The sequence below is a fragment of the Schistocerca piceifrons genome, chromosome 1, assembly GCF_021461385.2.
Source record: "Schistocerca piceifrons isolate TAMUIC-IGC-003096 chromosome 1, iqSchPice1.1, whole genome shotgun sequence".
NCBI classification, from domain to species: domain Eukaryota; kingdom Metazoa; phylum Arthropoda; class Insecta; order Orthoptera; family Acrididae; genus Schistocerca; species Schistocerca piceifrons.
The window spans coordinates 116,513,737-116,525,546 of record NC_060138.1 but is presented as its reverse complement, the minus strand read 5'-3'; positions in this window follow the sequence as shown (position 1 = coordinate 116,525,546).

Below are 11,810 nucleotides of genomic sequence, written 5' to 3'. Positions count from 1 at the left end.
CCGCGCGACCACCTTCGGTCGGTGTCTGTCGGAAACGTACGTTTTTCTGTCATCAGTTTATACGGTTCCCTTAGGTGGCAAAACTGTGCAGCGCTTTCTCTTCTATAATTTTTATAGATTTTCAGTCATTCCTATCGATTCAGCCCATCCAACACTTCCCTCATGACACGCACCCACCCACCCACACACACACACACACACACACACACACACACACACACACACAGGCGCGCCCGCGCGCCAAATCGCACACACACAAGCGTTGAGTAATTCTCGGACGTTGCAAGTGGCTCAAGTAACCGAGAAGCCTGTGGTAGGGAGAGTTTGTTGCTTGCCGCCATTAATAAAACATACCGAAGTTCCTATCGACGAAAGACTTGTGTGACCGCGGCAGTCCTTGAAACAGTTAATCTCAGAAGCATAGCGGCAAATCAAAAACAGAAACGTTAGCGCTTTGCATCTCACGTATAACAAATCAGACAAAGGAACTATTTCGGCTGCTGCGACTCCACAATAGTTATTATGGAGGTTTGTTAGCTTAATAGGCGGTACGGCAACTTGCAGAGGATGGCGATGATCAGGAAAGATTTGTCGTCAGTCGCATTGTAGCCACATCCACAGCCCTTCTAAATCGAACATCAGCAGAGTAGAGACAGAGGGACTGCGATGTTTATGGACAGACGAAGACCAAGTTGTGCTACCGGCTGACGACGTGAATGCCACAGTCATTCTTAATCCTACAGAATTCCACAGCGAAGTCTCGTTGCTACTGATGGAATATACTTTTTTTTGGATCATCAATCATTTGACTGGCTTCCTCTCCCGAGTCAGTCTCTTCATCGTAAAGAAGTAATTGCACACAGGGGCGTCAGTTACTCTGTGAAGCGATGAATAACACCATTTATTGTGTGTCGGAGTTGTCATTTTTTTCACTAAGCCTGGTTCCGGTCGTCCTCTGTGCCGTCGTCAGGACCATAGCTTCATCAAGGACAACATTAGCAACCATTATCCAAAAATGCAACATCATACGGTCAACAGTCATTATTATGAAACAAACTTATGTTAGGTAATCCTTTATTGAACCTATTAAATTTATATCTGTTCGTAATACCGGCAAAATCCTAAAACCTTAAAAGAACCATAATTACAAATACTTTTCCACTGTAACATTCATATCTCCTTTTGAAAATCAACCGGCGAAAACAATAAGTGCATTGTTAGGTAATAACAGACTACCATATAAACTACCGGCAGATGCCGTGTTTCTTGACTTCCGCAAGGCGTTTGATACAGTTCCCCACAGTCGTTTAATGAACAAAGTAAGAGCATATGGACTATCACACCAATTGTGTGACTGGATTGAAGAGTTCCCAGATAACAGAACGCAGCATGTCATTCTCAATGAAGAGAAGTCTTCCGAAGTAAGAGTGATTTCAGATGCGCCTCAGGGGAGTGTCGTAGGAACGTTGCTACTCACAATATATATATATATATATATATATATATATATATATATATATATATATATATATATATATATGACCTTGTGGATAACATCGGAAGTTCACTGACGCTTTTTTCTGATGATGCTGTAGTATATCGAGGGGTTATAACAATGGAAAACTGTACTGAAATGCAGGAGGATCGGCAACTAATTGACGCATGGTGCAGGGAATGGCAATTGAATCTCAATGTACACAAGTGTAATGTGCTGCGAGTACATAGAAAGAAAGATCCTTCATCATTTAGCTACAATATAGCAGGTCAGCAACTGGAAGCAGTTAATTCCATAAATTATCTGGGAGTAGGCATCAGGAGTGATGTAAAATGGACTGACCATATAAAATTAATCGTTGGTAAAGCAGATGCCAGACTGAGATTCACTGGAAGAGTCCTAAGGAAACGCAGTCCGAAAACAAAGGAAGTAGGTTACGTTACACTTGTTCACCAACTGCTTGAATACTGCTCACCGGTGTGGGATCCGTACCAGACAGGGTTGATAGAAGAGACAGAGAAGATCCAACGGAGAGCAGCGCGCTTCGTTACAGGTTCATTTAGCAATCGCGAGAGCGTTACGGAGGTGATAGATAAACTCCAGTGGACGATTCTGCAAGAGAGACGCTCAATAGCTCGGCACGGGCTTTTGTTGAAGTTTCGAGAACATACCTTCACCGAGGAGTCAAGCAGTATATTGCTCCCTCCTACGTACATCTCGCGAAGAGATCATGAGGATAAAATCAGAGAGATTAGAGCCCACACAGAGGCATACCGACAATCTTTCTTTCTGCGAACAATACGAGATTGGAATAGAAGGGGTACCCTCCCCCACACACCGTCAGGTTAGTTGCGGAGTATGAATGTGGATGCAAATGTACCGGAAAAAATAGTACGCCCTTTTAGAGGTTTCCAAATCACTCAAGAATTGTTGTTGCCACAGAGCGTATGGAGTACATGAAATGATTACATTTACAGCTCAAAAGCACAAGGGTTTCTGAGGTACCAGGTATGGAACCATGTTCCAGCATGGTACCATACTGAGACATCCATATTAGTATGTGATGTAGCCTCCACGGTCGACAATGCAGGTGCTGACTCTGGCATTCAGTTGATCGTACAGATGGGGAATACTGCCCTGGGATACGTTATACCACGCCTACTCGGCCTGTTTACATAGTTCTGTATGAGTTGTTGGCTAACCAGTTGCTCGAGTCACTATACGTGCCGTCAGTCTCATACATGTTCGGCTGGAGACAAGTCCGGAGATCGTGCTGGACAGGAAGCTGTTGCCCGTCTTGAAGAACACGTTCAGTTTCACGGGCAGTGTGTGGGCAAGCATTATCCTGTTGGAACACCACCTTCCTGTTGCAAGAATGGCAAAAGAACTGGTATATCAACATTCTGTACGGACTGAGAACTGGTTAGTATCCTCTCCAGAAGCAACAAAGGTGAACAAGAGTTGTAGCTTATCGTATCGTAAACCATAAGGACTGTGGTGGGGACAGAGTATAATAGGATGAATGACGTCTACGAGACAGCAGTTACCAGGCGTACGTCGTCAGGGCAAACGTCCATCACTTGCGTGCAAGTAGAATCAGCTTTAATCGCTGAAGACCACGGAGCCCCACTCCGACTTCCAAGTGATCCTCTGACGGCACCAATCGAACCGTGCGTGTCGGTGCTGTGGCGTAGTAGGAATGCGGGCTACAGGTGTACGTCCCCAGAGTCCCACTGCGAATAACCGGTTCGAAACAGTTCGTGCTGACAAGATTGGGCTCACATCTGGGCTTGAGCCAGATCGCTGGTCGATCATCAGCGATCGGCTTGTTATCTTTGGCGCGTCCCCGCGCATCAGCATCTTTGCGTTTTCGGCTGGGGCGCGCGGGACGGAGAGAGGGAGACGGTTTGGGGCGGCCGGTGAGACAGGCAGAGTTGTGGCTCGGGCATAAGCACATGTGTGATGTCTGTTACTCTGGGGCTGTTGCTAATCGTGAAACTCCTGCGGCGGTTACTCGTTGCCTGGAAGGCATTTCGTATAAACTGCGCCAAGCCTCGCAGTGAGAGGGGAGTCCGGAGTTGGTATTGGCCTAGATGTTTGTACAAATTGAGGTGCCTGTGTGAGAAGCACGGCGTGGGCCTGTTGGTTGCTTCGTCCTTCTGGCAGCCACTGCAAGCGGATGTTCGGCCGGAATGCCTACAGTTTGTGGTGAGCATAGTGTGAACAAGTTCTCGTAGGATGTGCTCCAAGCCTGACTCTTAGGCTGTGTTATTTGTGGGTGCCGACCCCTTGTCTGTTACTGCTTCCGGGTGTCCTTAAGTTTTCACAGCAAAACTGTGTTTTTGTGGCATTCTGTGTTTCTGGCTCAGCCTCCGCCTAGAAAGGGGAAAGATTTGTGCCTCAGCTGAAATTGTGGGGGGGGGGGGGGGAGGGGGGTTCGATTGGACATCTTATGGAATTACTTAATGCTGTGATTTAAACACACAAAAAAATTCTTCTTTCAGAATAAGCGCCTGTTTCTTTGGGACACTGCAGTTCAAACAGGAGTGGCATAATGTTAATGAGTATTTGTTATTCGTCAAATGAAGTGCATTTAATGTCTTGCTGTTTTCTGGGGCACGCAGCTGTGTTATTCAACTCATTTTGAAGTGTTCTGTCGGGTGAATGACTGCTCCCCACTTGAGTGTATTCTTTTGAGTAGTATTGTAAGGTTTTTTTGGTATTTGTAAGTAAGGGGTATTGATTCAATTTTGTTTTTCTCTATCTTTTGAATTACGATGACTTGTTTAGTTTATCTGGTTACTGGCTTAACTCGCGCTTCACGCACTAAATCAACTGATATTGAAATTGTTTTTTTTTATTCCTGTTTAATGTCAGACAGATTCAAATGTAACTTCATTTATGTTACTTGAAATAAATGTGTTGTATTGACCTTAATGAATTATGTGCAATCGAAGTAAGGTACCCAGTCCTTCATTAGTGCTTAACAGTGGCGTGTGGTTCGGGCTGTGAGCCCCGTGCTCGGACCAGTTCTGGTAGCAGAGCTTGGTTGCTCTGTGGTTACTGCTACTGCACATGGTTCATGTTTTGATTAATGGATATTGTTTTTAAATTGTAAATTTGTTGTTCTGCTGTGTGCTGTTCGTGTGCGTATTTTACAGAATTGTCATGTCGGCACGTGCGATCATGGTGATTGGGTGCCTGAAGAAGGACCAATTGCAATACGAGTTACAGATGCGAGGGGAGCCTGACGGCGGTGGCGCGAGTGAGCTGTCTGCGCGGCTGCGAGACGCGGTGGCGCTCCCGGTCCAGGTACCCGCGGAGCGCGTCGGTCAGGTGGGTGACGCCTTGTCGTCTTGTGCCGCCTCCCTGGATCAGATTCAGTCAAACTTAGATTTCTTAGCGGATAGTTGTCCCTCCCGCTCGCAAGTATACCGTCTGCTGGTACAAATCACTCACTTCATTATCCGACTTAGTGATCTTGTTCAGGTGGCTGTCGGCCCGGGTTTCAATGATAAGGTAAACGAGTTACGGGAGCAGGTTTTGAAATTGCAAGTTCAGTCGACTGCTTTGGAATGGGAAAGCGCTGTTGTGGAGGTGACGCTTCGTTGAATTTGCCAATGGAGTCCTCTGGCACCGGATCCAGAGATCAGACTAGTGGGGATAATTATTTTGCTAAACTTCCGAACCCCTTGGTGTCCATATTTCAGGGACTTGAGTCCTTGTCGATTGAATCCATGGAGCATTTAGTTCAGTTTTTGTGGATTTTAGTTAAGTTGGAGAGGATTGCTGATGTGTTAAATGCTCCGGCAAGGGTGGTGTGTGTCAGTTGCTCTATCCTTTGTCCAATGGTTCCTTGACTCAATTAGTGGCATCCGTTCTTGAGAGTGACGGTAGCTTGAGTGGGTTGCGAATAAAGATCGTGCAGGAAAGGTTAACCGCTTGGGACAAAAGCCACCTAGTGAATAAATATGTATTCAGAGTGCAGAGGAAGCAGGAGTCCCTGAGTGACTACATAGCCGATGCACGAACAGCGGTGCTGGCCTTTCACACTCGCCTCCCGGAGCGTGAAGGCGTTTCAAGTATAGTGCGGGGGTTGAAATCGGAAGATCGGAGTCATGTATTGTTCGGTGAAAGACCGACTTCGTACGCAGACTTGATTGATCCAATACAGTGAAGTAACGCGCTCCCGAAAACCATGTAAAGCAGTTGTGCGAATCAGGAAGTGCGACCGATTCCAAGACCACCTTTTTGTTTAAGGCCCGATAGCCAACCACCGGCCTGTAGCCACCTCTATTACTTTTAGGAACCAAGAATATTGGGGAAGCGTAAGGCGAAGTAGATGGCCGGATAGCCCCCTTTTCAAGCATGTCGTCAATTATCTGGTTACTGGCTTAACTCGCGCTTCATGCACTAAATCAATTGATACTGAATTTTTTTTATTCCTGTTTAATGTCAGACTGATCCAAATGTAGCTTCATTTATGTTATTTGAATCTTAGGATTTATCCGTGAGAGCTGGTAAAAGCTGGATCGAAGACTCCCACCTCCACCGTGCAGGTTCGGACATGTTTCTTTGTTGGCAAAGTTTTGTTCTCAGACCGCTCGCCGCTGTTTAGCTTGTCTGTGTCGAGTATCGTACGCGTGTGTACGGCCATCTTTGTGAGTCGGTTTAGAGGTGTTGTTTTCTGTGCGATTTTGCATCAGAATGAGTGATGTTATGCGTAACAGATTTTACGAACTTTTAAGTGAATCAGTGAACAAGAAGATAGACAACAATTTTTATGTAACTACTGAGCAATACCATATTTTGTTGAGTGAGGTGCAAAGTGCAAAAACCCTTGCCAAAAAAAGTATGTTCACTACAGGCGTTTGAAGCGATATGATGTTGTCAACATCGGAGGAGAAAAAGTGCCTGCTGGAAAAGAAGAAATTCATCATTACGTCTCAGTATCGGAGTGGATCAAATATTGGGACAAGAGAAACGTAGGTAGAAAGTGCCATCGCAGCGGGTGAAGAATCACCAGAGACACAGGATATGACGACATTTCACACGGAAACCTACTGACGAGACAGTGACAGCTCCCAACAGTGTTTATAAAGTGAAGTGGGTCTGAGACGCAGAGAAAGAAGGTCTACAGTTGGAAGCCAAGAAAACGATGTAACAAAATTCCAAAATCTGCAGTTGAACAGCATGTGAGAACTTAAGTATCGGATGTAAACCGGAAAGCATTTGATGCAAAATCAGTAATAGCATTGGCGATTTATATTCATTATAGCGAATTTTATCATCTTCGTACCAAAGCAGGCAAACTGAAGTCATTGTGCACTAGCAGCCAATTTACAATGTGCAAAGAAGAAGTAGAAAGAGAGGAAATTAGTGTGCACGAAATGGCTGTGAAACTATCATTAAATGGGGGACAAAGGGATCCGAAAGCGAAATTGTTTTAAAAAGTATTCAACTAAAAATTGCCTGTGCGAATCGTCTTCGTGTTATGTAATTCCAAATTTCACAACCGTCAACCTAGTCATCACAAAAATTAAAATTCGCAAGGTGACAATCTTTATAACATTTTTATATAACTGTAACATTTGTCACTAACTCTCATATGTAATATTGTTCATTACGGTCACATTGGATAATCTGTATAACATTTTTATATAATTGTAACATTTTTCACTAACTGGTTGGTTGGTTGGTTGTTTCGGGGAAGGAGACCAGACAGCGAGGTCATCGGTCTCATCGGATTAGGGAAGGACGGGGAAGGAAGTCGGCCGTGCCCTTTGAAAGGAACCATCCCGGCATTTGCCTGGAGCAATTTAGGGAAATCACGGAAAACCTAAATCAGGATGGCCGGGCGCGGGATTGAACCGTCGTCCTTCCAAATGCGAGTCCAGTGTCTAACCACTGCGCCACCTCGCTCGGTTTTTCACTAACTCTCATATGTAATATTGTTCATTACAGTCCCATTGGATTGGAAGCATATTTAAACAACGTAGTGTTACAATCAGTACAAATTATGTCAAGAATTGCTAAGGCCGGTCTTTTTAATGTCTATGGCTGTAACAGTTACCGAGCGAGGTGGCGCAGTGGTTGGCACACTGGACTCGCACTCTGGTGGGCGACGGTTCAAACCCGCGTCCGGCCATCCTGATTTAGGTTTTACATCACTTCCCTAAATCGGTTCAGGTAAATTCCGGGGTGGTTCCTGTGAAATGGCACAGCCGACATCCTTCGCCAACCTTCCCTAATCCAATGGGACCGATGACCTCGCTGTTCGGTCCCCTTCCCCGAATCAACCAACCAACGTTTGAAGAGTTCGCATGGGTAAATCCTAAGATTTAGCAATGTTACTTGGTAAAAGTTCGAAATCTCTGCATATAGTAAGATATTTCAGACTACTACCACTGCGCGATGGTATATGTCAGGTTTTACCGTTTAATTCTACATCTACATCTACATACATACTCCGCAATCCACCATACCGTTCGTGGCGGAGGGTACCTCGTACCACAACTAGCATCTTCTCTCCCTGTTTCAAACAGAACGAGGGAAAAATGACTGCCTATATGCCTCTGTACGAGCCCTAATCTCTCTTATCTTTGTGGTCTTTCCGCGAAATGTAAGTTGGCGGCAGTAAAATTGTACTGCAGTGAGCCTCAAATGCTGGTTCTCTAAATTTCATCAGTAACGATTCACGAAAAGAGCGCCTCCTTTCCTCTAGAGACTCCCACCCGAGTGCCTGAAGCATTTCCGTAACACTCGTGTGATGGTCAAACCTACCAGTAACAAATCTAGCAGCCCGCCTCTGAATTGCTTCTATGTCCTCCCTCAATGCGACCTGATAGGGATCCCAAACGCTCGAGCAGTACTCAAGAATAGGTCGTATTAGTGTTTTACAAGCGGTCTCCTTTACAGATGAACCACATCTTCCCAAAATTCTACCAATGAACCGAATACGACTATCCGCCTTCGCCACAACTGCCGTTACATGCTTGTCCCACTTCATATCGCTCTGCAATGTTACGCCCAAATATTTAATCGACGTGACTGTGTCAAGCGCTACACTACTAATGGAGTATTCACACATTTCAGGATTCTTTTTCCTATTCATCTGCATTACTTTACAATTATCTGTATTTAGAGTTAGCTGCCATTCATAACACCAATCACAAATCCTGTCCAAGTCATCTTGTATCCTCCTACCGTCAATCAACGATGACACCTTCCCGTACACCACAGCACCATCAGCAAACAGCCGCACATTGCTATCCACCCTATCCAAAAGATCATTATGTAGATAGAAAAGAACACCGGACCTACCACACTTCCCTGGGGCACTCCAGATGATACCCTCACCTCCGATGAACACTCACCATCGAGGACACTCTAGGATTTACCAGTCATGTTACTTTTACTGAAAAAGAGGTATGAAGGATTTGCAGGGAAGTACGAGAGAAGTGTAGCGGAAGATGACAAATCGGTCGAGAAGAAAGACGGGAAGACAAAATTACACAGGTTGTTGGTCGTACTGTAAGATGACTTTCTATCGGGGTAGACGCCGTTATTAAACCTGAATGAAATATATTGATGAGACAGTGATGGCTAACTACCACCAACTACTGAATCAAAGGCTATGTTGTAAATAACTTGTATTTATTGTAAATTATCTCACGATAGAAATTAAATCATATTGAACAAATTATGAATGAAAACAAACTAAACAAATTGTGCCCTGTTCTTAGATATACTACACTGGTAAGATTGGCTCTCAGCTCTTAATTTTGAGTTGATGTGAAGTTAGTTTTAATTACGCCCCTGGATAAGCAAATGGTAAATGCGATCTGACTGCGTTCCTATAATTTCAATGTTAAGTTCATGCGAAGTTAGATTTAATTATGCCCGTGGATAAGCAAATGGTAAATGCGATCTGACCGCGTTCCTATAATCTCTTTTGTGTCTGAAATAATACATACTTCGGACACCACCACCAAGAAACAAACCAAACAACATGCAAAAAGACAAATAACCAATAACGAATCGTAAGCAAAACTACACGGATGCTCAGTGGATGGCAAGAACACGATCCAACAACTATTTCTGAACTTAACTGCCGCTGCTGCAAGTTTTACAAAACTGTCTACCAGCGTGCTGGCTCCGTCGATACTGCTGGGGCGACGACTGCAGGTGCAAAGTCGCTGAATTAGGATAAGTCTCTCAAATATCTTGAGCAGAATAAACTACTCAGAAACTGCTAATTTCCTCTAATGGTATACAACGCTTTCAAGACTGGCTCAACAACCTTTAAGGTGCAGCCCAGTGTGTTTTGTACTAACGTGCAATACCAGTACGATACCTCTGTGCACTGGTTGACTACGTTCAATGGTGACTATCAGCCTAAGTCGGAATCAACTGCAATTATACTAGTAGTCAATGCAATGCCTATCGTGGACGCTGATGTCCTACTGTAGCTGCAAACTCTAGATCATACACAGCACAGTATTCCGAATCTAAGTCCCTATCTCAGAGCTACCGAACTTTGCGACCGTCCGCTTTCAGGGCACAAGACGCTTTCCCACCTGTCGCTCTCTGCACGGAGCTCTTGCGACAATCTTGCCGCCAAACTCTAATCAGCCAACCCCGACACTGCAAAGGCCTCCCACATCTCCCTCGCGGAGTGATACAATTTCTCCACCTATACAAAAATTTCTCTGTTCGAACAGTGGGCGTTGACCCCCAGCGTTTCCCGCACTTTCTTATGAACGGCCCAATCAGAACTCAGCCCATTTGCCGCTAAAACAGCGCGCGACCGGGCGGCGCCAGCGCGGCGTTGGGCGCTCTCTGTCTGCTCGACATTTCCCCTCTCTCTCTCACCTGGCACCCGGCGGCGTTCCTTTTGATGCTTGCAGGTCAGTGGCCGCATCCCCTGGGACCCTGGCCCCTGCACAATGCTCTTCCGGCGCTCACCGGCCTTCGCCTCCCCGCCTCCATTGCCAAATCCACTTTGCTTACACCTACAGCATGCAACTAAATTTTATCATTACCAAGGCCCGTATTATTTCAGACATGTGTCTAATCATCACGTATCTCTCTTTCTAATCATCCTAGTAAGACTAATTAACTATTATATGGGTTTATTTACTCCAAATATGCAGAATAATCTGCGAAATGAATGTCACAAGTGAATGCCACCTGTCAGTACGAAACACGAGCGACAGCACCTTCGCAGGCGTTATCAGCACCTGGCCAAACGCGGCGGAAGTTCCGTTGCAAGAGCAGAGCCAGTGTCGGGTCCCGCAATCTGCAGGCCCCCTCAGTGGCGCGTCCTTTCACGACTCGTTATTCAGCTCGTCTCACGAGCGGTCAGCGCGGCGTCCAAACTGGCCGAGGTGGAGGCGGCCGACCTCCGGTATCAGCGGGCAGGGCGCCGGCCCATGTGCCAGGTGAGATACGCCTGGACGCTGGGGCTTACTGCGGACGGACGGGCGCTCTGGCGTTATCTGCAGCACGGCACGCTGCGCACGGTTTTACCGCCAGGCGCTACCCGGAAATTGTGGGGACACCGACAGTCGTTCTCTTTCTGACTCTGCACTGTGCTGTTAGTCAGGCATTGAACCAGTAAACAACTGAATTTTTTAAAAGTGTCAAACTCACGTGTCAAAGCAGCTCCAAATGTCTTATTGCTTTCCAAATGGGTTAATGTGTTAAATATTTGCTTTTAACCATTCTAAAAATACCACCACTTGCAAAGTCGGGGTGGCCGAGCGGTTCTAGGCGCTACAGTCTTGACCCGCGAGGCCGCTACGGTCGCAGGTTCGAATCCTGCCTCGGGCATGTATGTGTGTGATGTCCTTCGCTTAGGTTTAAGTAGTTCTACGTTCTAGGGGACTGACCTGAGAAGTTAAGTCCGATGGTGCTCAGAGCCATTTGAACCATTTGAACTTGCAAAACGCGTTAGAAATCAGATTAATACTGTTGCTCACGCAGCATATGTTCAGTTTATCGGGCAACAACAAAGTTATTGACTGTGGATGGTATCATCAGAATGAAAATAATGAAGTCACTGTAAAAAAAGTCATTAATTTTGGCACTTATCTTGAATGGATTCCCACGTAGATTTCGTCGAAGTTGTTATGGCTCATCTTGTTGATTCTAGGGTGATTCCACTTTGACTGCTAGAAGGTCCACATCTGTATTTTAGCAATATTTGAAGACCTAACAAATGCGTTTTTCAGGAAATTCTTAATGATCAAACAATCCCAGATCAGAACAATGGTATGGCAGAAATAATTTTTGACTTGGTGTTCACGATCCA